At 44.8% G+C, this 26,557-nt stretch overlaps 1 long non-coding RNA gene across 1 annotated transcript in view; it reads left to right on the top strand.

Annotated features, from left to right (window-relative positions):
- Positions 1–1,448: 1,448 nt before the first annotated feature.
- Positions 1,449–26,557, top strand: part of LOC143963262 (uncharacterized) — a 76,117-nt gene continuing 51,008 nt past the window's right edge. The window contains exon 1 of the long non-coding RNA XR_013270922.1: positions 1,449–1,566. This is a non-coding gene — a long non-coding RNA (uncharacterized LOC143963262). The remainder of the gene's footprint in view (positions 1,567–26,557) is intronic.

Genomic DNA, 26,557 nt, shown 5'->3' with positions numbered 1-26,557 from the left:
CTTTTCTTTTCACTCTGATGACCATGGGGAGTCATGTCTGTAGTCTCTGACCCTCTCCTGTATGTTGTCTGCACTCTCTGACCCTCTCCTGTATCTTGTCTGCAGTCTCTGACCCTCTCCTGTATCTTGTCTGCAGTCTCTGACCCTCTCCTGTATGTTGTCTGCACTCTCTGACCCTCTCCTGTATCTTGTCTGCAGTCTCTGACCATCTCTTGTATCTTGTCTGCAGTCTCTGACCAATTCTTCAGGTGGAGCGCTAATAGGAAGAGGTGGAGCCTAAAGAGGAAGGGGTGGAGTGTCCAGATGAAGGGTTGGATCTTAAACAGAGAGGAGTGAGGCAAATGTAGATGAGGTGCTGGAATTTAGTCTTGCCTAGGGCAGCACAAAACCAAAATACACCACTGCTGCCTGTTGTCATACCCTCTCTACTCCTCTCCTCCACATACTGCCTGTTGTCATACCCTCTCTACTCCTCTCCTCCACATACTGCCTGTTGTCATACCCTCTCTACTCCTCTCCTCCACATACTGCCTGTTGTCATACCCTCCTTACTTCTCTACTCCACATACTACCTGTTGTCATATCCTCCCCACTCTTCTACTCCACATTCTACCTGTTGTCATACCCTCTCTCTACTCCTCTCCTCCACATACTGCCTGTTGTCATATCCTCCCCACTCTTCTCTTCCACATACTGCCTGTTATCATATCCTCCCCGCTCATCTCCTCCACATGCTGCCTGTTGTCATACCCTTTTTACTCCTCTGCTCCACATACTGCTTTTTGTCATACCCTCCCTGCTTTCCACCTTCATTTACTGCCCGCTATTATCACTATCATCCCCTCCCTACTTTTCTCCTCCATATACAGTACTGCCTGTTGTAACACCCTTCCTACTTTTCTCCTCTGCATTCTGCCTGCCTTCACTACTCTTTTCCTTCACATACTGCCTGTTGTCATACCCTCCCTACTTCTCTCCTCTGCATACTGCCTGTTTTCATACCCTCCCTACTTCTCTGCTCTGTTTACTGCCTGTTGCCATACCCTCCCTACTTTTCTCCTCCACATACTGCCTGTTGTCATATCCTTCCTACTTTTCTCCTCCACATACTGCCCTTTGTCATACTCTCCCTACTTTCTTCTCTCCACATACTGCCCATTGTCATACCCCCCCTATTCCTCTATATTCCTCTTCACCACATACTGCCTGTGGTCATACCCACCCTGGTCCTCTATTCACTTAAACATCTCCACATTTTATGTATTATACCCAATCATGCCCATTCTGGACCGGGAAGACATTTGCTAATCTATAAATTAGGAAACCTTGTCTGCCATTCAACTAACAGGAAATGTCGAAGAGTACAGTGTCCTCTGGCTTTTCAACCACCAGATGACACCCTCTCCCTGTTCATCTTCCTTTGTATCAGGGAGATACTTAGAAATACCTCCAGAGGAGACAATGATACAAAACCTCTCTGCAGTGTAAGACGTGTGCTGATATAGTCACAGGATTTTAGCAACCACATTTCCAATGGCATAGAAGAACATGCAGAGTCATGTGGCTGTAAGTAGCTTGGGGAAGGGGAGGGTTGTTGTCATTACATGGTTTACATAGCAGTTCATATTATGTCACCACTCTAATGGCAAAGCAGTCAGCATTTTTACCTTAAGGTGCCAGCTCACATCGTCTTCATAGAGTTTGCAAGTTTTTCTCATGTTTGCATGGTCGCCCTCCCCTCCAATCATATCAGCATGTTGAAAGCAACCAGCCATGGGAGAAAAGTATAGGAAATTATTTTTGATCCTTCCATTTGAAAATGGTAGACCCCATGACATGCTGATCCATTGACTTAAGTCATTTCTGTAGTGGAAAAGAATGCAAATTAGGAGTGGTCATCCAACAGCCCACTTTCTTGCTGCATGGCGGTGGCCCAGACAGCACTGTTGCCAAAGGCAGTCAAGCAGCTATCATTGTAGAAAGTGGGCAGAAATAGCATCCACCATATATCTCTCAGTACAGGTTCCTTTAAATGACTTCCTATGTTGGACTGAAACTCCCTTTGGACGCAGAGAGCGATCGGATAATTTCTGTAAACCTTCCAGGAAAAAGGGGCAAGGCCATATAAATAAGTCAAACAAATGAATATTTTTATTATAAACTTGCAAATTTTTATAAGTCAACAGATAGCTCATAATATTATGGGCTACATAAAGACAATCAATACAGATCTACAATGTATCTAGATGGGAAAAATACTGTTTGGGTATTGCAGAATGAAAACAATATTAACAATGTAATTCTTGGACAATCATTAACAGTTCATTCTGTAAATACCTGCAGAGAAAAATTGGCATGTGATGCTAAACAATAGTTACAAGCATTACTTATTTTAACTGAGCATTCATTAACCCCTTCCTGGAATCAATAGTCCTTTAAGAGCGCAAGGGAGTGGGCTTTGTAGGTGTGCTGCCACATACCGTATAAGCGCATAGTTGGCACCCCTGTTTTCTGATAAAGCACACTCTGTGCACCCCTAGTACTGGGACCGCGCTGTCACCAACAGCTCTGTCACTGTGTATGATCGAGAGTTGGCAGAAGATGTGCCTGAACACATGATCACTGTGATAGCCACATGAACTAAAAGCCACAGAATTAAAGTGGTTGTAAAGGTAACTTTTTTTTTGTTTTTAAATAACAAACATATCATACTTGCCTCCACTGTGCAGCTTGTTTTGCACAGAGTGGCCCCAAACCTACTCTTCTGGGGTCCCCCGGTGGCTCTTGCGGCTCCTCCCCACATCTGATAACCCCCGCAGAGAAGCGCTCTCCCGGAGGGGTTACCTTGCGGGCATGCTCCTGAGTCCAGCATTCCGCATCCATAGAGGCCGAATGCAGGACTCGGCCCGCCCCTCCGCATCATTGGATTTGATTGACAACAGTGGGAGCCAATGGCTGCACTGCTATCAATCTATCCAATCAAGAGCCGAGAAACCCCGGGCAGAGAGACAGGGTTCAGGTAAAACAGGGGGGGGGAGCAGTCACTGTTTTTCACCTTTATGCATAGAGTGCAGTAAGGTGAAAAAACAAAAAGGTTTGCAACCCCTTTAAGATCCTCTAAGCCCTTGTACACACAGTCGGATATTCCGATGACAATGTCCGATAGGACCGTGTTGTCGGATAATGGACAGTGTGTGGGCTCCATCGGACTGTTTCCATCGGAGTATCCGACGGACCAAGTTTTCCAACTTGTCTATAAAATTTTCTGATAACATGCTCCGATCGGACTTTGTCCGATCATGTGTAGAGAATTCCGAGTGGACAAAGTGCCACGTATGCTCAGAACAAATTCCTAGACCAAAGCTATTGGCTACTAGCCTGAACGTACTCCCGTCCTAACGAAATAACGCCATCACGTTAAGTACGATCAGATTTTCTGACAACTTTGTCCAACTGTGTGTATGCAACAGTTTCGGACAAAATCCGATGGATTTGGTTGTCGAAATGTCCGACCGTGTGTACAAGGGCTAAAAGGGCTGGCTCCTACCAGCAGAAAGGGAATAAAATAAGTCTTGTAGAGCATTTATTCACATTTTTAGTTACTATTGTAATGTTTCCCACAGACCGAATCACTGCAAAGCACTATAACACGTGCATGCAACTGCAGTGTATTGCCATGCCATTCAACCTAAATGGCAGTCAAAAGCACTGTTACAGTAGTGTACAATGCATGTGCACAGCAGTTCAGCACAGCAGTTCAGCACAGCAGTTCAGCACAGCAGTTCAGCACAGCAGTTCAGCACAGCAGTTCAGCACAGCAGTTCAGCACAGCAGTTCAGCACAGCAGTTCAGCACAGCATATGTACTATTCTTTGTGCTGCTTTAAAAAAAAAATGGGTCAGGTACGATTTCTTGTGCCCTAAAGGAGTTGTAAACCCTCAAGGTTCTTCACCCTTAATGCATTATTTGCATTAGGTGAAAAAGCTTCTGCCCTGCAGCTTCCCCCAAGAGCCCCCCTCTTACCTGAACCCGATCATTCCAGCACCAAGCACAAGCACAGCAGCTTCAGCTCATTTACTAAGCTCTGGAGCAACTGCACTTGCAGAGTGCAACTTCATTTTGCAAAGTGCACAGTCTATTTTAGTGGCAATTCTGTCTGCTGCTTTGTTCCTCTGCTATCAGCATGAGTGATTTCTGACAAGTTTTCCTGACACCAAAAGAAAAATGGTGACAGGGGCGATACCTCCAGCTGATTGACAGCCTCAGCTCTGTTCCTGTGTGCTGCATGAAATGGGGGGGGGGGGGCTGGGAAGCTCTCCTCACCTCCCCCTTCAAAGTGTAACTTCAGCTCTCCGCCCCCCCTTTCTCCGACACGCTTTATAAATTCTGGAGTTTGTAGGAAGGGAAGACTGCAGATTAGGGATGAGCCGAACACCCCCCGGTTCGCACCAGAACTTGCGAACGACCCCCGCGTTCGGTACGAACTTTAGAACCCCATTGAAGTCTATGGGACTCGAACGTTCGAATTGGAAAGTGCTAATTTTAACGGCTAATATGCAAGATAGTGTCCTAAAAAGGGTTTGGGGACCTGCCTCCTGCCTCAGGGGACATGGGTCACTGCAAAAAAAAGTTTTAAAAACTGCCGTTTTGGCGGGAGCACTGATTTTAATGACGATTAAAGTGAAAAAAAAAGTGAAATATTCCTTTAAATATGGTGCCTGGGGGGTGTCTGTAGTATGCCTGTGAAGTGCCACGTGTTTCCCGTGTTTAGAACAGTCCCTGCACAAAATGACATTAAACGGAAATAACACCATTTAAAACTGCTTGCGGTTTTAATGTTATATCTGGTTCCTGCAATATGGTTGAAAATCATTGAGAAACATGGCATGGGTAGCCCTCCCTGCCCATTACCAGCCTATTTGGGTCTTGTACGCATATTAAGGGGAACCCCGTACCCATATTAAAAAAAGGAAATGCGTGTGGCCCCCAGGCCCTATATACTCAGAACAGCAGTATACAGGCGGTGCAAACAAGACAGGGACTGTGTAGGTTTGTTGTGTTAAGTTGAATCTGTTTGTCATTTTCAACCGGTACATTTTTAAAGTGTAGCTCCAGTCAAAAAAACTATCTTTAAGCTTTTTGGAAAACATAGGGAAGGGTTATCACCCCTGTATAATTTGTTTTGTCGTCCATCTTTTTTCATCTCACTTGCTGCTGTCTCCTTGCGTTTGCAAGTAGGAGATGTTTGTAAGTTGGATGTTTGAAAGTAGGGGCCTGCCCTATATTATAGCGGTATGTACTGGGTGATCTCCTAACACTACTGACTGCAAGCTCTATTATTAACCACTTGTTAGCCCAATGTTTGCATAAAGTGAAAGATGAAGTTATGCTGAGTAAATAGATATCAAACATGTCACTCTTCAAAATTGCACATGCCCGTGGAATGGCGCCAAACGTCGCTACTTAAAAAATCCCCATAGGCGACGCTTTAATTTTTTTTTTACTGGTTACATGTTTTGAGTTGCAGAGGAGGTCTAGGACTAGAATTATTGCTCTCGCTCTAACATTCTCGGCGATACCTCACATGTGTGGCATATGCGAGCACATGGGGACATGGGCGCTTTAATTTTTATTTTATTTTTTTATTGTTCATTTTACTTTATTTATGTTAGTTTGACATTTTTTTCCCCAAAAATATATTTTTGATCACTTTTATTCCTATTACAAGAAATGTAAACATCCCTTGTCATAGGAATATGGGGTGACAGGTCCTCTTTACAGTGAAATCTGGGGGGTCAATATGACCCCACATCTCACCTCTAGGCTGGGAAGCCTGAAATAAAAAATAAAAAAAAGATTCTGGCTTTGATCGTACTGGCGAGTTGGTAGAAGCACCGGAGGGCGGTGAGGGGTGGGGGGCGTCTATGGCTGGGTATTTCAGGGTATCACCGAGTATGGCTGGGTATCTCTGAGTATGGCTGGGTATGGCAATTTATGGCAGGGTATTGGCGGGGTATTGGCGGGGTACTACAGAGTAATAGCAGGGTACTGCAGAGTATTGGGGGGTACTACAGAGTAATGGCAGGGTACTGCAGAGTATTGGGGGTACTGCAGAGTAATGGCGGGTACTGCAGAGTAATGGCGGGTACTGCAGAGTAATGGCGGGTACTGCAGAGTAATGGGGGGTACTGCAGAGTAATGGGGGTTACTGCAGAGTAATGGGGGGTACTGCAGAGTAATGGCAGGGTACTGCACTGCAGAGTAATGGCAGGGTACTGCAGAGTATTGGGGGTACTGCAGAGTAATGGCGGGTACTGCAGAGTAATGGCGGGTACTGCAGAGTAATGGGGGTTACTGCAGAGTAATGGGGGTTACTGCAGAGTAATGGGGGGTACTGCAGAGTAATGGCAGGGTACTGCACTGCAGAGTAATGGCGGGGTACTGCAGAGTAATGGCAGGGTACTGCAGAGTATGCACTGGTATTGCAGAGTATTGGCAGGGAATTGAGGGGTTAAATTCGGTGAGCAGCGATGTGGGCACTGCAGATGCAGCCCACATCGCTGCTGACACCGATCTCTTTCCCCTCTGCTGTACCGATCGGTACAGAGAGGGGAGGGAGGAACAGGCGTCATAACATGACGCCGGTTTGTTTCCAAGTGATCACTCCGTCATTTGACGGAGCAATCACGTGGTAAACGGCCGCTATGAGCGGCCGTTTACCGTGATCCGTGATGCGACCCGGCGGTCACGGATGCTCTCGAGTGCGCACACCTCAGGGCACGCGAGAGCAGAATTCTGGGAGGCCGTTAATTAACGGCCTCTCAGAGTTAAACAACCCCCCTGAAGCCGTTAATCGGCAATGGGCAGTTGTTAAGTGGTTAAAGCTAGATCACTAGCTATATAGGTGAGGTGAATATAGTGGTGTATACTGCAGTCAGGGCACAGACAACAACCACTACACAGCAGCAAGATAGGAAATCAGCCAAAAACGATTGGTGTGTACTGTGTTGAAGGTACACAGAACACCCACTGCTTCAGATGCTAAGTAACACACTACACGAGGCCGCCTCAAAGGCGGCCTTATATAGTGTGGGGCGTGCACTACACAGCCTGAGCTATGATTGGCCACAGGCAGGATGCCTGTGGCCAATCATGGCTCTCCTTGCTGCCGGCGCTGCGATTGGCCAAGCATGCGGGGTCACAGTGCATGCTTGGCCAATCATGGGGCAGCAATGCACTGCACCACCGCAGTGCATTGTGGTCCGCGCGCGTGTCACTCGAATTTTGACGCGAACGGCCCAAACGTTTGGAATTCGCCGAACGGCCGAACAGCCAATGTTCGAGTCGAACGTACGTTTGACTCGAACACGAAGCTCGTCCCTACTGCAGATAAACAGGCACATGTTATGTAGAAGAATGTATTTAATCTCTGTGTATCACCTGAGGATAGTCACTTGACTGGGTACATGTAAGGGATTACAACCACTTGAAGGTGTGCTGCCAGCTCATTTAAAATTAATAGGCTGCTTGAACACAGTGAACATTAACGCGTTTCTGCCAAAATATTGTAAAACGTGAAAGGGTCTATTTTTTTATGTATTATAGTGATTTTGCTTGCTGGTTTCCCTATATTTTTATTATTATTTTTTCATAGTTTAACCTATGCTTCCCTCTGGATGCTCTCCATAGTTCTAACAATATATATAACATATATTTAGCTTCTTTGCATAAAACTACTGAAATAAAACCAATACAGGATAATCCACCTTGAAAAGTGCATTATTAACAAACTAACAAAAACAGACTAATTTGATTGCACTGAATGCATAGAAACACGGCCCTCACGTGGGGAAAGGATGCATATGCCCCATAGTTTTACGCAATTCCATGGGCACATGCAATTTTAAGGCTTGACATTGACATGATCCCTTCTTTTAGATTTTAGAAAGCATTGATTATTATATTGTGTTTGCACTAAAATTCATTTTAATGTGTCTTGAAATGTACTGAAAATATGCATTTGAAAAACAAAATCTTGTGTAACATAAAACAAATTGCAACTATGACCATTCATTTTACAGGGCCACTGCTTTCAGAAAATAATATATTTTTTTTTTTTAGGTTAATTCTAAAAAAAAAAAAAAATTGATTTTAACATGTGTTTAAAAATGTAAAAGGGGGGTTACATACTTGTTGTCCCCTAGGCATATGGTTTCAACCTGCATGACTGCAAGGCTTTTTAGCCCTTGAAAAAAAGAAAAATTAGGGAAAATGTATGCTTTGCACATTCAAACCTTGAAAAGCAAAGTTCCCGTGAGTCATTGAAACACATTAGTTGCTTGCTATTAAGGATTTCACTAATTTAAAAAAACAATGAAGTGCTGGTCTTTTTCAGAACTGAAATTTCAGCTGTGCTCCCCATTGTCCCTGCACCCTGCATTTGTTTTGGTGAGTGGTATGGGCACAGGATGGCCCTATTTTGCATTGAGAAGCTTGCGGGGGAGTCTATAAATGGGGCTTTGCTCTTCAGGAGGCTGAGTAAATAGGTCCAGTTTCACACAGGCTTGATCTGGTATAAGAGCAGTGTGAACCACAAGCTTTGACAAAGCATTTGCAGGGCTTTCAGCAAGCTTTGAAGCTTTTAAAGTATCATTCAGCTCCAGTTTCTAAATGTTGAACACAGATCTTAATGGGAGTACTGATTGCCACTTTAGGCAAGCTGCTAGCAGGCTTTAGCAGGTTTTCAACAAACTTCAATTAGTGCTGAAGCCTGTTAGAAGCTTGTTGTGGCAATCAGCACTCCTATTGGGATCTGTGTTCAGAATTAAACTGTAGTTGAATGGTACTTTTTTTTTTTTATTGTTTATTTATAAAGTTTTTTCCAAAAAAAGAAAAAGGTACAATATAGTATAAAGAAAAAGCATTTCAACTTTCGATAATACAAAGCCATGTATATAGAAACGTACGGAGTTGAGCGTACATACAGGTATGTTCATAAAGTAAGCATCTTCCAACCATGGATCATTCAAGTACAATTAGCATACCATATCATGTGATAAATGAAAGCGGAAGAGGATATATAGTTACGAATAACAATACAGAAAAAAAAGAAAGAAAAAGATAGCAAGGTACAACTTAATCAGACGTTTGCATCATGGGAATCAGGAGGTTTAAGGGTTAGCAGACTCAAGGGGGAACTCAGAGTCGTCCCATTTCTTCCATAAGTTGAATGGTACTTTAACTGCTTGCTGACCACCTAACGTAGATGTGCAGCGCTAAAGCTCTCTCCCTGCGCTGGATTGCATACCTAGCAGTAGTGTATTCAGGATTTGTGCTGCCCTAGGCCTGACTAAATTCGTGTACCCCCTAATTTAAATATGACACACCCCTTGCTGTTTAAGACCTGCCCTGCCATTTTCGAGACCTGGGAGGGGAGGCATGGATTCCCTTAATTTGCATAGATTTCCTCTCACTTCTTGTTGGCTATGGGGCAGGAAGTGAAGGGAAATCTCTGCCATGGGACAGGGATGGTAAAAAATAAACTGACAGGGGCTATAACACTCCCTTACTCTATCCAACATGGGGGAAAAAAAGTGTTGTCTATAGTTCTACTTTAAGCACAAATTTCTGATAATTTTATGGAGAGGACTAAGAAGATATAACCATGCCAATGGTGCAGCAGAAAACATAGCACAATGAGGAAGGTTTGTGGTCCAGGATGAGAGGACAGTCAAAACCAGAAGCAGCGCGCCCCCCCCCCCCCCCAACACTTGCGGAATGCCGGCCGCCCGCATAAGGAAGCAGTGCGGCCGCCTTATGGTGGCACTAGACTGATTTGCCTCTCAGCAAAGTCCGCCCCATAAGACTGGTGCTACACTAACAGTGTAGCGCAAGCCAGCGAGGACTCTTTCTGTGCTGCCCCCTGCAAAATGCTGCCCTAGGCCTTGGCCAGGATACAGCGTTGATACCTAGTACAGCATTTGTTACAGCACAAGCAGATCAGTGGGTTTTGGCCAATGGTTGACTGCCGGTGTAGTGTCACATTTTGCTGCCTATCACAGGATGCTGCGGAAGTGACGTTGCCGCCAGAAATTGCGTACTGCGCATGCGCGATGCGTTCCAAACACTCGCGCCGTGCGTTCCAACATAGTTTCGGCAATACCGTTCAGCGAAACCATCACATAATGTTACGGAAGTGATGTTACACACAACACAAACACTGGGCCGTTCGTTACAACACTAATACTTCCCTTGTTACCTCGTAGGTTTTGCATTGCTGGGACTTGTAGTGCCTATCCTGAGCTACATGCTTCAATGTTCAGTGTCTTCATCCCTATCCGCGAGTTTCAATGAACATTGAAGCATGTAGCTCAGGATAGGCACTACAAGTCCCAGCAATGCAAAACCTACTAGGTAACAAGGGAAGTATTAGTGTTGTAACGAAGGGCCCAGTGTTTGTGTTGTGTGTAACATCACTTCCGTAACATTATGTGATGGTTTCGCTGAACGGTATTGCCGAAACTATGTTGGAACGCACGGCGCGAGTGTTTGGAACGCATCGCGCATGCGCAGTACGCAATATCTGGCGGCAACGTCACTTCCGCAGCATCCTGTGATAGGCAGCAAAATGTAACACTAAACCGGCACCTGCTGATTGGCTCAGTGATTCACAGAACAGAGCTCTGTGATTGTAAGCAATACAGAGATCTGCTCACTGACAGGGGATCTTGCTGTTTTTTTATTCAAGTAAAAGCAGGGCATATTACACACATTACCCATAGTTAGGCACACACTTAGCCCTTTGATTGCCCTAGATGTTAGAGGAGTTCTGCTTAAAAATAAATAAAAATACTGCAGCTGCTGACTTTTAATAATTGGACATTCACCTGTCCCAGGGTCCAGCGATGTGGGTGTACGAAGCTCCACTCGTCTCCCCCTCCTCTCTGTGGCACCAGCATTGTAACTGTGGGTGCCAGGCTGTGGCTTCACAGCCGGGCACCCACTGCAAATGCGCGAGCGACGTGCCGTGACTGTCATCATCACTGGCAATCATCTGCCACCTTTGACGTGTCCCATATGATTGGGGAGAGGTGATCTCCCTTCCGGTGCTACGATGCTCGGGGAGTAAGTGGGAGCTGGGACCCTCTTTCTGGGCCCCCCCCCCCCAAAAAAAATGACATGCCAAATGTGGCATGTCAGGTGGTCACCTCCCTTAAAGCGGAAGTTCCATTTTTGGGTGGAACTCCTCTTTGACCCCTTCCTACCCAGTAGCATAGTATTAGCACCGGTCACTGGTGGTCAGTTGCAGTTAGGTGCCCCCCCCCCCCAGTGTCAGTTAGGGTCAGATTTCCTGCCACACTATCGCTGTGCCATTATAAATCACTGATCACTGCCATTAGTAGTATGAAAAAAAATGTAAAAAACAAACCAATCAATATACACTTCTTTGGTTGTTTATTTTACCAAAGACATGTAGCAGAATACTTTTTGGCCAAATGTATGAAGAAATTAGTCAATTGCTCCCCCTTTAGGCTGGGTTCATACTGTTGTGTGGAGCGGCTTACAGCAGGGATCTGGTGCGTCCCTGTTCTCCTTTTCAAGGCCAAAACAGGCCCAAAATTTTGGCTGACCTCAGACCTGAAACGGACCAGAAGACGCACAGAGCTCCGCAGCCATCCCGGAGCTGTGTGAACTGGCTCCATTGAGAGCCGGTCACAGGCTCCTGACATGCAAATTGGATGCGGAGAAAATCCTCATCCAATTCGCACCAGTGTGAACACAGTCTTAAAGGGTTTTCCACTTTTGTTACAAAAAGTTCAGTGTTTTTATGATTTTCTTAAGAAAAGATTCAGCTCATGTTCACATTGGGCCGATTTGACATGTCAAATTGCATGCCAAATCGGAGCCTATTGCCGGCAATGGCACTGTCCAAATTGGTGCAAAACGCCGACTTTAAGGCACTGCACCGATTCAAAAAGTTAGTTCCTGCACTACTTTTAGCAACTTCGGGGGGAGATTTCAATAGATATCTGTAAACCCGCACAGAGGTCTCTCAGATCACCCCCAAAGTCGCACTGAAATGCCGGTTTGAAATCGTCAGCTGAATTTGCACGATTTCAAACCCGCATTCAGAGTGAACCTGGGCTCAGTGATATTTTTAATTTGGGATATTCCTATCATGTAAGTGTGAGAGAGTTGTAGGCAAAACTGAAAAGTTGTTTTTGTCTCTCCTCCAGGGAATGCCTTTCCTCTGTGGCTTGTCTACATCTGTGGTTATGTTGTTGCTCATCACACATGGGAACAGCAGGTGTCTGATTTCTGCATTATTTGCTGATGTCTCCGTGTTTCTTGTATTTCTGAAAATAACTATAAATATGACTAATGTCTAATTCCCCACTGGAGGTTTTTAATGAGACGAAGATCTGCTCTATCTGTGCAATGTGCTTAAAAAGCATCTCCTGGCAAAAAGGCGAGCCAAATGACGAACTTCTAACGCTATAACAGAAAGTACTGCAGTTGTGCTAAAGTCAGCTCATTGACCATAACGGTAAAAAAAAAAAAATGCAACTGTATTTAGCAAGTTTTTTTTATAAGGATACTCTTTTGCCGTGTACACATGATCGGAATTCCAGCCAGTAAAAGAGCGATGAGAGCTTTTCATCGGAAAATTCGACTGTGTGTATGCGCCATCGGAATTTAGCTGTCCGAATTTCCACCAGCCAAAAATTGATAACATGTTCTCAATTTTCCAGACGGAAAAACGTTTCTACCGGTAATTCCGATCGTGTGTATGCAATTCCGACACGCCAAAAATCACGCATGCTCAGATTCAACTACGAGACAGAAGCTATTGGCTACTGGCTATTGAACTTCCTTTTTCTAGTCACGTCGTACGTGTTGTACATCACCGCGTTATAAATGATCGGAATTTGATGGGACCGTGTGTAGGCAAGACTGCTTGTGCCGAATTCTGTCAGGAAATACATCAGAGTTTTTTCCAACGAGAATTCCGATCGTGTGTATGCGGTATTACTGTTTGACTCAGCTGATTTTCATCATGTGATTCACTTTGTGTACGGTAGACGCAGGAGGGCGGTGCTTGAAACAGTGAACACGCTATCTTGCATTTTTGCAAAGCTACAGCTATTCAAATTGGAACTGTGGACAGTATAATATATAAATATAAATATAAATATATATATATATATATATAAATATAAATATATAATTTTTTTTGTATATATAATGCAGTTTGGCACTAGCATATGTACAGTTTTTATCATTTTTTTTTTCCCCCTATAAAAAAGTTTTATTACGTGTTACTACTGCTAGTCAATCCATTATTTTTACACTTCCAATAGCAGGGTGACAACACTCTGCAGTGAAACTGTGTAGCAGTGTTGTCACCCTATGGACAATGTCGTTTTAGAATAGATGTGTAGCTTTAAAAAAGCGCCTTACAAATACAGTCTGACTGTAGGTGACACTTTTCAATCAGTTACATCAACAGTTTTTTTTTTTATCTTTTATAAACGGGTTTAAACAACATGAAGAAAACTGATTGTTGTAAGCACAATGAGTTTTTTTTGTGTTATATTGTCCCAACCCTGATAACGATCACTTTTGCTGAAGAGCTTGCTCTGCATGTAAATGTTAAAAAAAAAAAATAATTCATATGCTAAAACACCATTACCAGAATACAATGTGCCAAGAGGCCGTATAAACTAGTTATGGCGGGGTCAATTCATGAAGAGTTAAATAACAGCAGTAAAATAGTGCTTGCGGTAAATCAGTTTTGAAAGTGAAATTCACTGAGAATTTTGCGTTAAATAACAAATGCTGTATTTGTTCAATTGAGCATTTTTTCATGCGGTAATTTACTGCATTGAGCTGTTTGCTAAGCTGAATGTAAAAAAAACAAACAACGCAATTAGAATTTAAAAAAAGCAAAAAAAACATGCGCCCCTCCCCAAAGGGCCTGGTATGCATTGGGGGGGGGGGGGAGACCCCCAGCTGTTTTTTTTCCATAATTCATCATTTTAAATTGCCGGCATGTTTTTTTTTTTTTTTACATTCAGCTGTCAGCGGGGAACATTTTTAGTTTTGGTATTTTAGTCATCAGAATTGTTTTTGTTTTAGTTGTATTTTAGTCAACTAAAATGGGTTTAGCATTGTAATGCATTATTTAAGGATTTCTCTAGAATTTACAAACTCATTAATACTCCTGGAGTAAAAATCTATTAACATGTTATTATTTATGGTATTAAGGTTTGAACATGCACTACAGACACAAATTTAGCCATTGTGAAATATAACGTCTTTATAAAATAAAACCAAGTTTCATAAACAAACACAAATATAGATTTTTACAAACAGAAGTGCAACTATAAAAAATAACAACAAAAAAAACCCTGTAAACTCTATTGGCTGTAATGCCACTGTACATATTACCAACATTAAATATTAACCTCCCTGGCGGTATGATTATGTCAGATTTTTGAATCTCAAAGCGGTACATTGTTTCTCATAGAAATTTGGCGTTTTATATTTTAGGTCTGCAATTCTTCGGAATAACTCACTTAAATCTGTCCAAACAAGAGTCTAGTAGGCATCCCGGGTATGATAACGTTTGAAAAGCGAAATCATAAATTATAATATAATAAATAACTATAAATAATTATAATATAAAAATAATACAATTTATTCAATAATGTAATCAAATAAAAAGCCACTGAAATTTGCTCAGTTGCAGAATTGTCGCTGTTGTCACTTTCAGTGTTTGATGACGAATTTCCTCACGAATCACTATCACTCAATTCTGCAAGCAATTATAATTTATTATCCCTATTTTCTAGCTGGTTTAAAACTGCTTTTGATGTAAAGGGACATTTTTTGGTTGCTATGGACAATCTCCGTTTCAGTTTCCAGGCAGAAAGAACAGTATATATTATAAAACTGCATGCAGGGCACTGGACAAACCACTAGGCACAAAAGGGATGTGAAATGATTTGATAAAGTACACTGTAATCTTATAAATTACATTACTGTATGTGTTTTGCACTTTTTGAATTTGGCGCCGGGCTCCGTCCCCGTTCCTCACAACGTTTGCAGGGAATGGTGTCCGGCACACAGTACATTGAGTGGAGTACACAGCCCGCAGACACAGTGGGAGGACATTGCAGGAACCTGGAGACAAGGTAAGTAACTTTCCCAGAATACTGTGATAAAATCCTGAGTGTGGCTCGGGGTTACTGCTTTTGGTAATGAAAATTCACCCCGAGCCACACTCGGGATTACCGCCAGATAGGTTAAGAAAAAAGTAAGAAAAGCCTTTTTTTTTATCTGCAATCATTTTTGTTAGATTTTAGACATTTTTTTTACATTACCAGCAATCCATTCTCTAAGTTACAATTACTTGTCAATATAATTATGAACCTTCTAGAAAGGTAATTATCCAAATAACATCTTAAATCATTCTTATATAAGAACAAAGAAAAAAAATCCAATATAAATATACAAAACACAAAAAAACCAAAAAAGTGCACTTTTTTTGTTTTGTTTTTGCCTTCTAAATCCAACATATATTTCATACAGCCATAAACAATATAATAACTGGCTGATCATCATGAATACACAAGTACCCTCCAATATAGGATACACCAGCCAGTCTCTCCTTTTTTTTAAGACAAGAATCTATTGAGAATTAATGAAATCAGAGCTAAACACGGGGTAACAAGCCACCTATTACAATTTTTTTTCAAATTAATTTGGGCATTTTCTGTGTTGGTAGATTAGCTTCCATTTACATAAAGTATGATTTATTTGTGAGTGATATTTTCTGGTAAAGTAGTCTCGTCCAACATGTTCAATACACATATTCCTGGATCTTCTGCTGAAGTAACCTGAAAAACCAATCTTCTAGTAGTCAGAACCCCTTCACAGTATCTATGAAGTTTTGAACATCTCTTCATCATGTGGATCAGAGTATTAAGCCGCTGCGCACCCCACCGGGGCACGCATCGCATGAATCGTTGTTGCGGTGTGTCAGTTTTATACACCGCAACTCCGATCTAGGTAAAGAGTCTCTGACAAAAGACTTTTTACCACATGATCAGCCGTGTCCAATCACGATGTAAACAGGAAGAGAAAAGCCATCAATCGGCTTTTCCTCACTTGCGTCAGACGCGAGTAGAGGAGAGATGCTCGTCTGCCCCTCAGACGGGGGGGGGGGGGGGAGGGCTGTGCTGATCGATTATCAGCGCAGCACCCCCATTGATGCCCACACTGGACCACCAGGGATGTCACTACCAGGTATGCTACCCTAGACCACCAGGGATGCCAATCAGTGCCCACAATGGGCATCACTGATTGGCAGGCATTATTGTTTAGCACTGATTGCCATCCATCAGTAGTGATGGCCGAACGGTTCGCCCGGCGGTCGTTTCGCGGCGAATTTCCGACTTTCGCCGTCCGCGGGTTCGAACGCCTTTTTCCGTCGTTCGCCCCGGCGGACTTACGTGTTTAATGTATACAAGAACTTTAACCTTTCGTGACACGTTTATCATGTGTTACAGGACAACCAATTGAGACATGACAGCTCATGGACACTTGGACATTCCCCCTAACCTATAAATACACCCGATCCGGTGGCCATTTTACATTCTTTCTTCTGTCACTGTAGGGAAAGGATCCTGTGTGGAGTAGGGACAGAGAAAACGCTAGCTATTTGGTACACAAAAGTTCTTTTCAGGACTGGTATAGGTGTTAGGTCAGCAGCCTGAGTTTCTTTTGTCAGTTTAGATAAAGGGACAGAGCGCTGTATGCTGCTATTTTAGGGACAGCTCAGCCAGATTAGTCTTTCTTCATCATCATCATCATCATCATCATTAGCTGTTACTATCAGGTCCACAAAAGAGCTGTTCCAGCTAATCGTTCCAGCCTACTCTTTTTTGCCAATTTGTATAGGGACAGGCAGGAAGCAGTGTGTCAGGCAGTGAGGATAATTTTAAAGACTTGCTGTTACTATTAGTTCCACAAAGGTTCTTTTCAGGACTGGTATCAGTGGTACGGTAATAGGCTTGTACACGTATAATATTCTTTCTTCCAAATATAGAAAGAATATTATACTTGACTGCTGCCCTTCTGCTGCAGTCTGCTAATCATTCACAACTCACTTGTTCCACAAAGCTCTTTATCAGGACTGGTAACTTGGTCTGTCTAGGGTGCTACGGTACATAGGCTTGGGTGCGGTACAGTCTGCTGTTCTGTAAGGACCGCTATCGGTCCACAATAGATAGGGTTGCCGTGCACTACTGCTGACCGCTGCCCTATACTGCAGCAGTCCTTCAGCGGTATAGGGACTGACGCACAGTCTGCTAAACACTAATACACAACCTGCTTGGTCCACAAAAGTTCTTATAAGGACTGGTAACTTGGTATAGGGTGCTACGGTACATAGGCCTGAGTGCGTTACAGTCTGCTGTTCTGTAAGGACCGCTATCGGTCCACAATACATAGGGTTGACGTGCACTACTGCTGACCGCTGCCCTATACTGCAGCAGTCCTTCAGCGGTATAGGGACTGACGCACAGTCTGCTAAACACTAACACACAACCTGCTTGGTCCACAAAAGTTCTTATAAGGACTGGTAACTTGGTATAGGGTGCTACGGTACATAGGCCTGAGTGCAGTACAGTCTGCTGTTCTGTAAGGACTGCTATCGGTCCACAATACATAGGGTTGCCGTGCACTACTGCTGACCGCTGCCCTATACTGCAGCAGTCCTTCAGCGGTATAGGGACTGACGTACAGTCTGCTAATCACTAACACACAACCTGCTTGGTCCACAAAAGTTCTTATAAGGACTGGTAACTTGGTATAGGGTGCTACGGTACATAGGCCTGAGTGCGTTACAGTCTGCTGTTCTGTAAGGACCGCTATCGGTCCACAATACATAGGGTTGCCGTGCACTACTGCTGACCGCTGCCCTATACTGCAGCAGTCCTTCATTGGTATAGGGACTGACGTACAGTCTGCTAATCACTAACACACAACCTGCTTGGTCCACAAAAGTTCTTATAAGGACTGGTAACTTGGTATAGGGTGCTACGGTACATAGGCCTGAGTGCGTTACAGTCTGCTGTTCTGTAAGGACCGCTATCGGTCCACAATACATAGGGTTGCCGTGCACTACTGCTGACCGCTGCCCTATACTGCAGCAGTCCTTCATTGGTATAGGGACTGACGTACAGTCTGCTAATCACTAACACACAACCTGCTTGGTCCACAAAAGTTCTTATAAGGACTGGTAACTTGGTATAGGGTGCTACGGTACATAGGCCTGAGTGCGTTACAGTCTGCTGTTCTGTAAGGACCGCTATCGGTCCACAATACATAGGGTTGCCGTGCACTACTGCTGACCGCTGCCCTATACTGCAGCAGTCCTTCAGCGGTATAGGGACTGACGCACAGTCTGCTAAACACTAACACACAACCTGCTTGGTCCACAAAAGTTCTTATAAGGACTGGTAACTTGGTATAGGGTGCTACGGTACATAGGCCTGAGTGCGTTACAGTCTGCTGTTCTGTAAGGACCGCTATCGGTCCACAATACATAGGGTTGCCGTGCACTACTGCTGACCGCTGCCCTATACTGCAGCAGTCCTTCATTGGTATAGGGACTGACGTACAGTCTGCTAATCACTAACACACAACCTGCTTGGTCCACAAAAGTTTTTATAAGGACTGGTAACTTGGTATAGGGTGCTACGGTACATAGGCCTGAGTGCAGTACAGTCTGCTGTTCTGTAAGGACCGCTATCGGTCCACAATACATAGGGTTGACGTGCACTACTGCTGACCGCTGCCCTATACTGCAGCAGTCCTTCATTGGTATAGGGACTGACGTACAGTCTGCTAATCACTAACACACAACCTGCTTGGTCCACAAAAGTTCTTATAAGGACTGGTAACTTGGTATAGGGTGCTACGGTACATAGGCCTGAGTGCAGTACAGTCTGCTGTTCTGTAAGGACCGCTATCGGTCCACAATACATAGGGTTGCCGTGCACTACTGCTGACCGCTGCCCTATACTGCAGCAGTCCTTCATTGGTATAGGGACTGACGTACAGTCTGCTAATCACTAACACACAACCTGCTTGGTCCACAAAAGTTCTTATAAGGACTGGTAACTTGGTATAGGGTGCTACGGTACATAGGCCTGAGTGCGTTACAGTCTGCTGTTCTGTAAGGACCGCTATCGGTCCACAATACATAGGGTTGCCGTGCACTACTGCTGACCGCTGCCCTATACTGCAGCAGTCCTTCATTGGTATAGGGACTGACGTACAGTCTGCTAATCACTAACACACAACCTGCTTGGTCCACAAAAGTTCTTATAAGGACTGGTAACTTGGTATAGGGTGCTACGGTACATAGGCCTGAGTGCGTTACAGTCTGCTGTTCTGTAAGGACCGCTATCGGTCCACAATACATAGGGTTGCCGTGCACTACTGCTGACCGCTGCCCTATACTGCAGCAGTCCTTCATTGGTATAGGGACTGACGTACAGTCTGCTAATCACTAACACACAACCTGCTTGGTCCACAAAAGTTCTTATAAGGACTGGTAACTTGGTATAGGGTGCTACGGTACATAGGCCTGAGTGCGTTACAGTCTGCTGTTCTGTAAGGACCGCTATCGGTCCACAATACATAGGGTTGCCGTGCACTACTGCTGACCGCTGCCCTATACTGCAGCAGTCCTTCATTGGTATAGGGACTGACGTACAGTCTGCTAATCACTAACACACAACCTGCTTGGTCCACAAAAGTTCTTATAAGGACTGGTAACTTGGTATAGGGTGCTACGGTACATAGGCCTGAGTGCGTTACAGTCTGCTGTTCTGTAAGGACCGCTATCGGTCCACAATACATAGGGTTGCCGTGCACTACTGCTGACCGCTGCCCTATACTGCAGCAGTCCTTCATTGGTATAGGGACTGACGTACAGTCTGCTAATCACTAACACACAACCTGCTTGGTCCACAAAAGTTCTTATAAGGACTGGTAACTTGGTATAGGGTGCTACGGTACATAGGCCTGAGTGCGTTACAGTCTGCTGTTCTGTAAGGACCGCTATCGGTCCACAATACATAGGGTTGCCGTGCACTACTGCTGACCGCTGCCCTATACTGCAGCAGTCCTTCAGCGGTATAGGGACTGACGCACAGTCTGCTAAACACTAACACACAACCTGCTTGGTCCACAAAAGTTCTTATAAGGACTGGTAACTTGGTATAGGGTGCTACGGTACATAGGCCTGAGTGCAGTACAGTCTGCTGTTCTGTAAGGACCGCTATCGGTCCACAATACATAGGGTTGCCGTGCACTACTGCTGACCGCTGCCCTATACTGCAGCAGTCCTTCATTGGTATAGGGACTGACGTACAGTCTGCTAATCACTAACACACAACCTGCTTGGTCCACAAAAGTTCTTATAAGGACTGGTAACTTGGTATAGGGTGCTACGGTACATAGGCCTGAGTGCGTTACAGTCTGCTGTTCTGTAAGGACCGCTATCGGTCCACAATACATAGGGTTGCCGTGCACTACTGCTGACCGCTGCCCTATACTGCAGCAGTCCTTCAGCGGTATAGGGACTGACGTACAGTCTGCTAATCACTAACACACAACCTGCTTGGTCCACAAAAGTTCTTATAAGGACTGGTAACTTGGTATAGGGTGCTACGGTACATAGGCCTGAGTGCGTTACAGTCTGCTGTTCTGTAAGGACCGCTATCGGTCCACAATACATAGGGTTGCCGTGCACTACTGCTGACCGCTGCCCTATACTGCAGCAGTCCTTCAGCGGTATAGGGACTGACGTACAGTCTGCTAATCACTAACACACAACCTGCTTGGTCCACAAAAGTTCTTATAAGGACTGGTAACTTGGTATAGGGTGCTACGGTACATAGGCCTGAGTGCGTTACAGTCTGCTGTTCTGTAAGGACCGCTATCGGTCCACAATACATAGGGTTGCCGTGCACTACTGCTGACCGCTGCCCTATACTGCAGCAGTCCTTCATTGGTATAGGGACTGACGTACAGTCTGCTAATCACTAACACACAACCTGCTTGGTCCACAAAAGTTCTTATAAGGACTGGTAACTTGGTATAGGGTGCTACGGTACATAGGCCTGAGTGCGTTACAGTCTGCTGTTCTGTAAGGACCGCTATCGGTCCACAATACATAGGGTTGCCGTGCACTACTGCTGACCGCTGCCCTATACTGCAGCAGTCCTTCAGCGGTATAGGGACTGACGCACAGTCTGCTAAACACTAACACACAACCTGCTTGGTCCACAAAAGTTCTTATAAGGACTGGTAACTTGGTATAGGGTGCTACGGTACATAGGCCTGAGTGCAGTACAGTCTGCTGTTCTGTAAGGACCGCTATCGGTCCACAATACATAGGGTTGCCGTGCACTACTGCTGACCGCTGCCCTATACTGCAGCAGTCCTTCATTGGTATAGGGACTGACGTACAGTCTGCTAATCACTAACACACAACCTGCTTGGTCCACAAAAGTTCTTATAAGGACTGGTAACTTGGTATAGGGTGCTACGGTACATAGGCCTGAGTGCGTTACAGTCTGCTGTTCTGTAAGGACCGCTATCGGTCCACAATACATAGGGTTGCCGTGCACTACTGCTGACCGCTGCCCTATACTGCAGCAGTCCTTCATTGGTATAGGGACTGACGTACAGTCTGCTAATCACTAACACACAACCTGCTTGGTCCACAAAAGTTCTTATAAGGACTGGTAACTTGGTATAGGGTGCTACGGTACATAGGCCTGAGTGCGTTACAGTCTGCTGTTCTGTAAGGACCGCTATCGGTCCACAATACATAGGGTTGCCGTGCACTACTGCTGACCGCTGCCCTATACTGCAGCAGTCCTTCATTGGTATAGGGACTGACGTACAGTCTGCTAATCACTAACACACAACCTGCTTGGTCCACAAAAGTTCTTATAAGGACTGGTAACTTGGTATAGGGTGCTACGGTACATAGGCCTGAGTGCGTTACAGTCTGCTGTTCTGTAAGGACCGCTATCGGTCCACAATACATAGGGTTGCCGTGCACTACTGCTGACCGCTGCCCTATACTGCAGCAGTCCTTCAGCGGTATAGGGACTGACGCACAGTCTGCTAAACACTAACACACAACCTGCTTGGTCCACAAAAGTTCTTATAAGGACTGGTAACTTGGTATAGGGTGCTACGGTACATAGGCCTGAGTGCGTTACAGTCTGCTGTTCTGTAAGGACCGCTATCGGTCCACAATACATAGGGTTGCCGTGCACTACTGCTGACCGCTGCCCTATACTGCAGCAGTCCTTCATTGGTATAGGGACTGACGTACAGTCTGCTAATCACTAACACACAACCTGCTTGGTCCACAAAAGTTTTTATAAGGACTGGTAACTTGGTATAGGGTGCTACGGTACATAGGCCTGAGTGCAGTACAGTCTGCTGTTCTGTAAGGACCGCTATCGGTCCACAATACATAGGGTTGACGTGCACTACTGCTGACCGCTGCCCTATACTGCAGCAGTCCTTCAGCGGTATAGGGACTAAGAGTTTTGTCACAGGGTGATTTAAAAAATGACAGGCAGAGGAAGAGGCAGGCCCTTCCGCAGGGGTGGTAGGGGTAGGGCAGGAGCAACAGCCTTGAGCCAAAGTGGGAAGTTGCAGAAGGTGCGTTCAATTACTTTAAAGGACGCACCAGACTTGGTTGAGTGGCTCACTCAGCCTTATTCTTCTGCACCCTCCTCATCCTCTCGATCTGCACCCTCTTCTTCACTCTCTGCTATGTGCACCCCCAAAGACACTACCACCAACAACACCACCACCACCACATACCTTCCGCTTGAGTGCAAATGGGGGCCTTCATGCTCCAGTGTTTTAATAGGGACCCCCGTATAAAAAGCATGAGGGTCAAGGACCAGTACTGGGTGGCAACGTACTTAGATCCCCGGTACAAACACAAAATGGCGGAAATGTTACCGCCGTCGCAGAGGGCTGTCAGAATGCAGCACTTCCAGGCCTTGCTTCGAGAAATGCTGCATTCTGCTTTTGCGTGCGCTGGCAGAGGAGCAATTCCCACTCCCAGAGAAGGATTTGCGGGTACCAATCCAACAGCGCCTGCAAGAAGAGGCCGGTTTGAAGATGTGTTGGTGACTTCGGATATGAGGTCATTCTTTCAGCCGACCCATCGACAGGTGTCATCCGGATCCAGCATCAGGGAACGCCTAGACCGTCAGGTGTCCGACTACATTGGGTTAACGGCCGATGTGGACGCTCTGAGGAGTGATGAACCCCTAGACTACTGGGTGGGCAGGCTTGACCTCTGGCCAGAGCTTGCCCAATTTGCAATCGAACTGTTGGCTTGCCCCTCATCCAGTGTCCTGTCCGAAAGGACGTTCAGCGCAGCAGGGGGGATTGTGACCGATAAGCGTACTCGCCTAGCTCACCACAGTGTTAACTACCTCACATTTCTAAAAATGAATGAGGCATGGATCTCGGAGGAATTCAACACATGTGATCAGTAGACCATGTATATGTCTATAAACAATTTTTGGAATCAAGCACACAGACCTTCTTAATTCATTTGGCTCACTTCCCTGACCCAAAAAAGCACACCGTACTATATGCCCCTACCCTCCTCTTTGAAGAGGTTGAGCGGTGTCATATTTCTACTGGGGCTGCTTATTATGAGGGGTTCCCACCATCCCTGTGCTGTGCTGACTTCCTCCTGGGTGTTCTTATTATGAGGGGCTCCCACCATCCCTGTGCTGTGCTGACTTCCTCCTGGGGGTTCTTATTATGAGGGGATCACACCATCCCTGTGCTGTGCTGACTTCCTCCTGGGGCTGCTTACGGTGCTGCTGTCAGCGCTGTATGTCACGGAGCTGCTGTCAGCGCTGTATGTCACGGAGCTGCTGTCAGCGCTGTATGTCACGGAGCTGCTGTCAGCGCTGTATGTCACGGAGCTGCTGTCAGCGCTGTATGTCACGGAGCTGCTGTCAGCGCTGTATGTCACGGAGCTGCTGTCAGCGCTGTATGTCACGGAGCTGCTGTCAGCGCTGTATGTCACGGAGCTGCTGTCAGCGCTGTATGTCACGGTGCTGCTGTCAGCGCTGTATGTCACGGAGCTGCTGTCAGCGCTGTATGTCACGGAGCTGCTGTCAGCGCTGTATGTCACGGAGCTGCTGTCAGTGCTGTATGTCACGGAGCTGCTGTCAGCGCTGTATGTCACGGAGCTGCTGTCAGCGCTGTATGTCACGGAGCTGCTGTCAGCGCTGTATGTCACGGTGCTGCTGTCAGCGCTGTATGTCACGGAGCTGCTGTCAGCGCTGTATGTCACGGAGCTGCTGTCAGCGCTGTATGTCACGGAGCTGCTGTCAGCGCTGTATGTCACGGAGCTGCTGTCAGCGCTGTATGTCACGGAGCTGCTGTCAGCGCTGTATGTCACGGTGCTGATGTCAGTGCTCTGTATTACGGTGCTGCTGTCAGTGCTCTGTATCTCCTGCACCCTCTTGTTTGCCTACCCTGGTCCCTGACCTTCCCTCTCCTCCATTGCCTTCATTAGCTCCATAGTCCTGAATTGTCAGAACAATTTCCCAAATAAAAAAAAAATGCTTGTAGTTATCGATCCCAAATTCACCTCATACATGTATTATGCTATTGTCCAGGTGGTGGGACTACGTGCTACCCCCTAATAATTACCACGTGGCCGCAAATTCGACCTAAAGGTTTGCGAAATTCGCCTCCCATTGAAGTCAATGGAGCCCGCGGCGAACGGTCGTTTTCGCGAACGTTTGTGCCCGTTCGCGTTTCGCGTTCGCGAAACGTCCCGTCGGAAGTTCGTCCATCACTATCCATCAGTACCATACATTACAGTATATTAGTGCCCACCCATGCCACCTATCAGTGCCCATCGGTGCTGCCTATCAGTGGCCATCATCAGTGCCACCTCATTGGTGCCACCTCATCGGTGCCCATCAGTGCCGCCTTAACAATGCCCGTCAGTGCAGCCCCATCATTGAAGGAGAAAACGTACTTATTTACAAAGTTTTGTAACCAAAACAAAAAAATCATTTTTGTTTCAAAATTTTCTTTTTTTTTTATTTAGCAGAAAATAAAAATCCCAGAGGTGATTAAATACCACCAAAAGAAAGCTCTATTTATGGGAACAAAATTATACAAATTTTGTTTGGGTACAGTGTAGCATTAACGCACAATTGTCATTCAAAGTGTGACAGCGATGAAAGCTGAAAATTGGTCTGGGCAGGATGGTGCCCGATATTGTGGTTACGTTTTAGTTGTATTTTAGTCTTTTGGCTAAAATGCCATTTTAAGTTTTCATCGTATCTTAGTCATGTGAATAGTTTGTTTTAATTTTTGTTGTATTTTAGTCGACTAAAAATAGTGTTATTTTATTTGACAAATATATTTTACTGATGAAATTAACACTGCTGAATGCCTGCCAGATGCTGCTATTCAGAGGGCACTAAGAATTACTGCCTGTCTAAATGAGCCCTAAAACGAAACGTTATAAATGTGACACTTTCAGTCCTGCTCCCTCACGGGAATTCTAGAGGGTGTCTACAATACCCTTTATGAGTTCCTCGGTATGAGTTCACTTTTTATTGTAATTGTAATTCTCCTTTAAAAAAATAAAAATAAAATGAAGACTGAGTGAGTATTTGCCAACATCTCAGATGTTTTTTAAGATATAAAATCAGCTGAAACGTCTGACACCCAAATGCCTCAGTGCATACTAAAGAGGTTTTATTGCTGAGCGCTGTAAAACTAATGCACCTGTCCTGCTCTTGAAGGAACTCACATGGGATGATTAAGATGCCTGTGTAAGACAGCATGTTTCCGGCTGTGTAATGCCTGCATTTTAATATTCTTTCCTCTCTCTTCTGAGAAACAACTTAACCCTGTGCTCCACTGATGCTGTCTAATGCAACTAAAATGTAACATAATAGAACTTGAAAAAACAGTAACGACGCCGCATTATGATTTAGGTAAAAAATGAATAACAAATAAAAAAAACAAAATGAAAATACCTGAATGCAAAAAAATATATAAATTAATTAATAAGAATGTATTAAAATCACACATTTATAACAAATGAGTAGCTACTAGTAGTATTATTTTTAAGTCACAAATTAATAATAAATAAAAATCAATAGAAAACACTTAAAGTGGTTCTAAAGCCTAAACATTTTTTTTTTTACCTTAATGCATTCTGTGCCTATTCTATCCCAACAAATAAATCAAGCTATACCATAGTGCATGAACAGTGCAATAAAATTAAAATTCAGTGACCTAAATTCTTCATACATAAAATAAACATCCAGTTCATTGAATGAAATATATACAGTTTAAGTTAATATGCAATATATATGCAACACATCAATCTTCCATCCAAATAGCCTTTCTAAACATGCTCCTTGTGCCACTGTTTCTTTAGCTGTCC

This window comes from Lithobates pipiens, unplaced genomic scaffold, assembly GCF_037356315.1.
Source record: "Lithobates pipiens isolate NorthernLeopardFrog02 unplaced genomic scaffold, aLitPip1_a1.2 Scaffold_8, whole genome shotgun sequence".
Taxonomy (NCBI): Eukaryota; Metazoa; Chordata; class Amphibia; order Anura; family Ranidae; genus Lithobates; species Lithobates pipiens.
The sequence above is the reverse complement of the archived record's forward strand: the minus strand, read 5'-3'. Positions and strand labels throughout refer to the sequence as shown.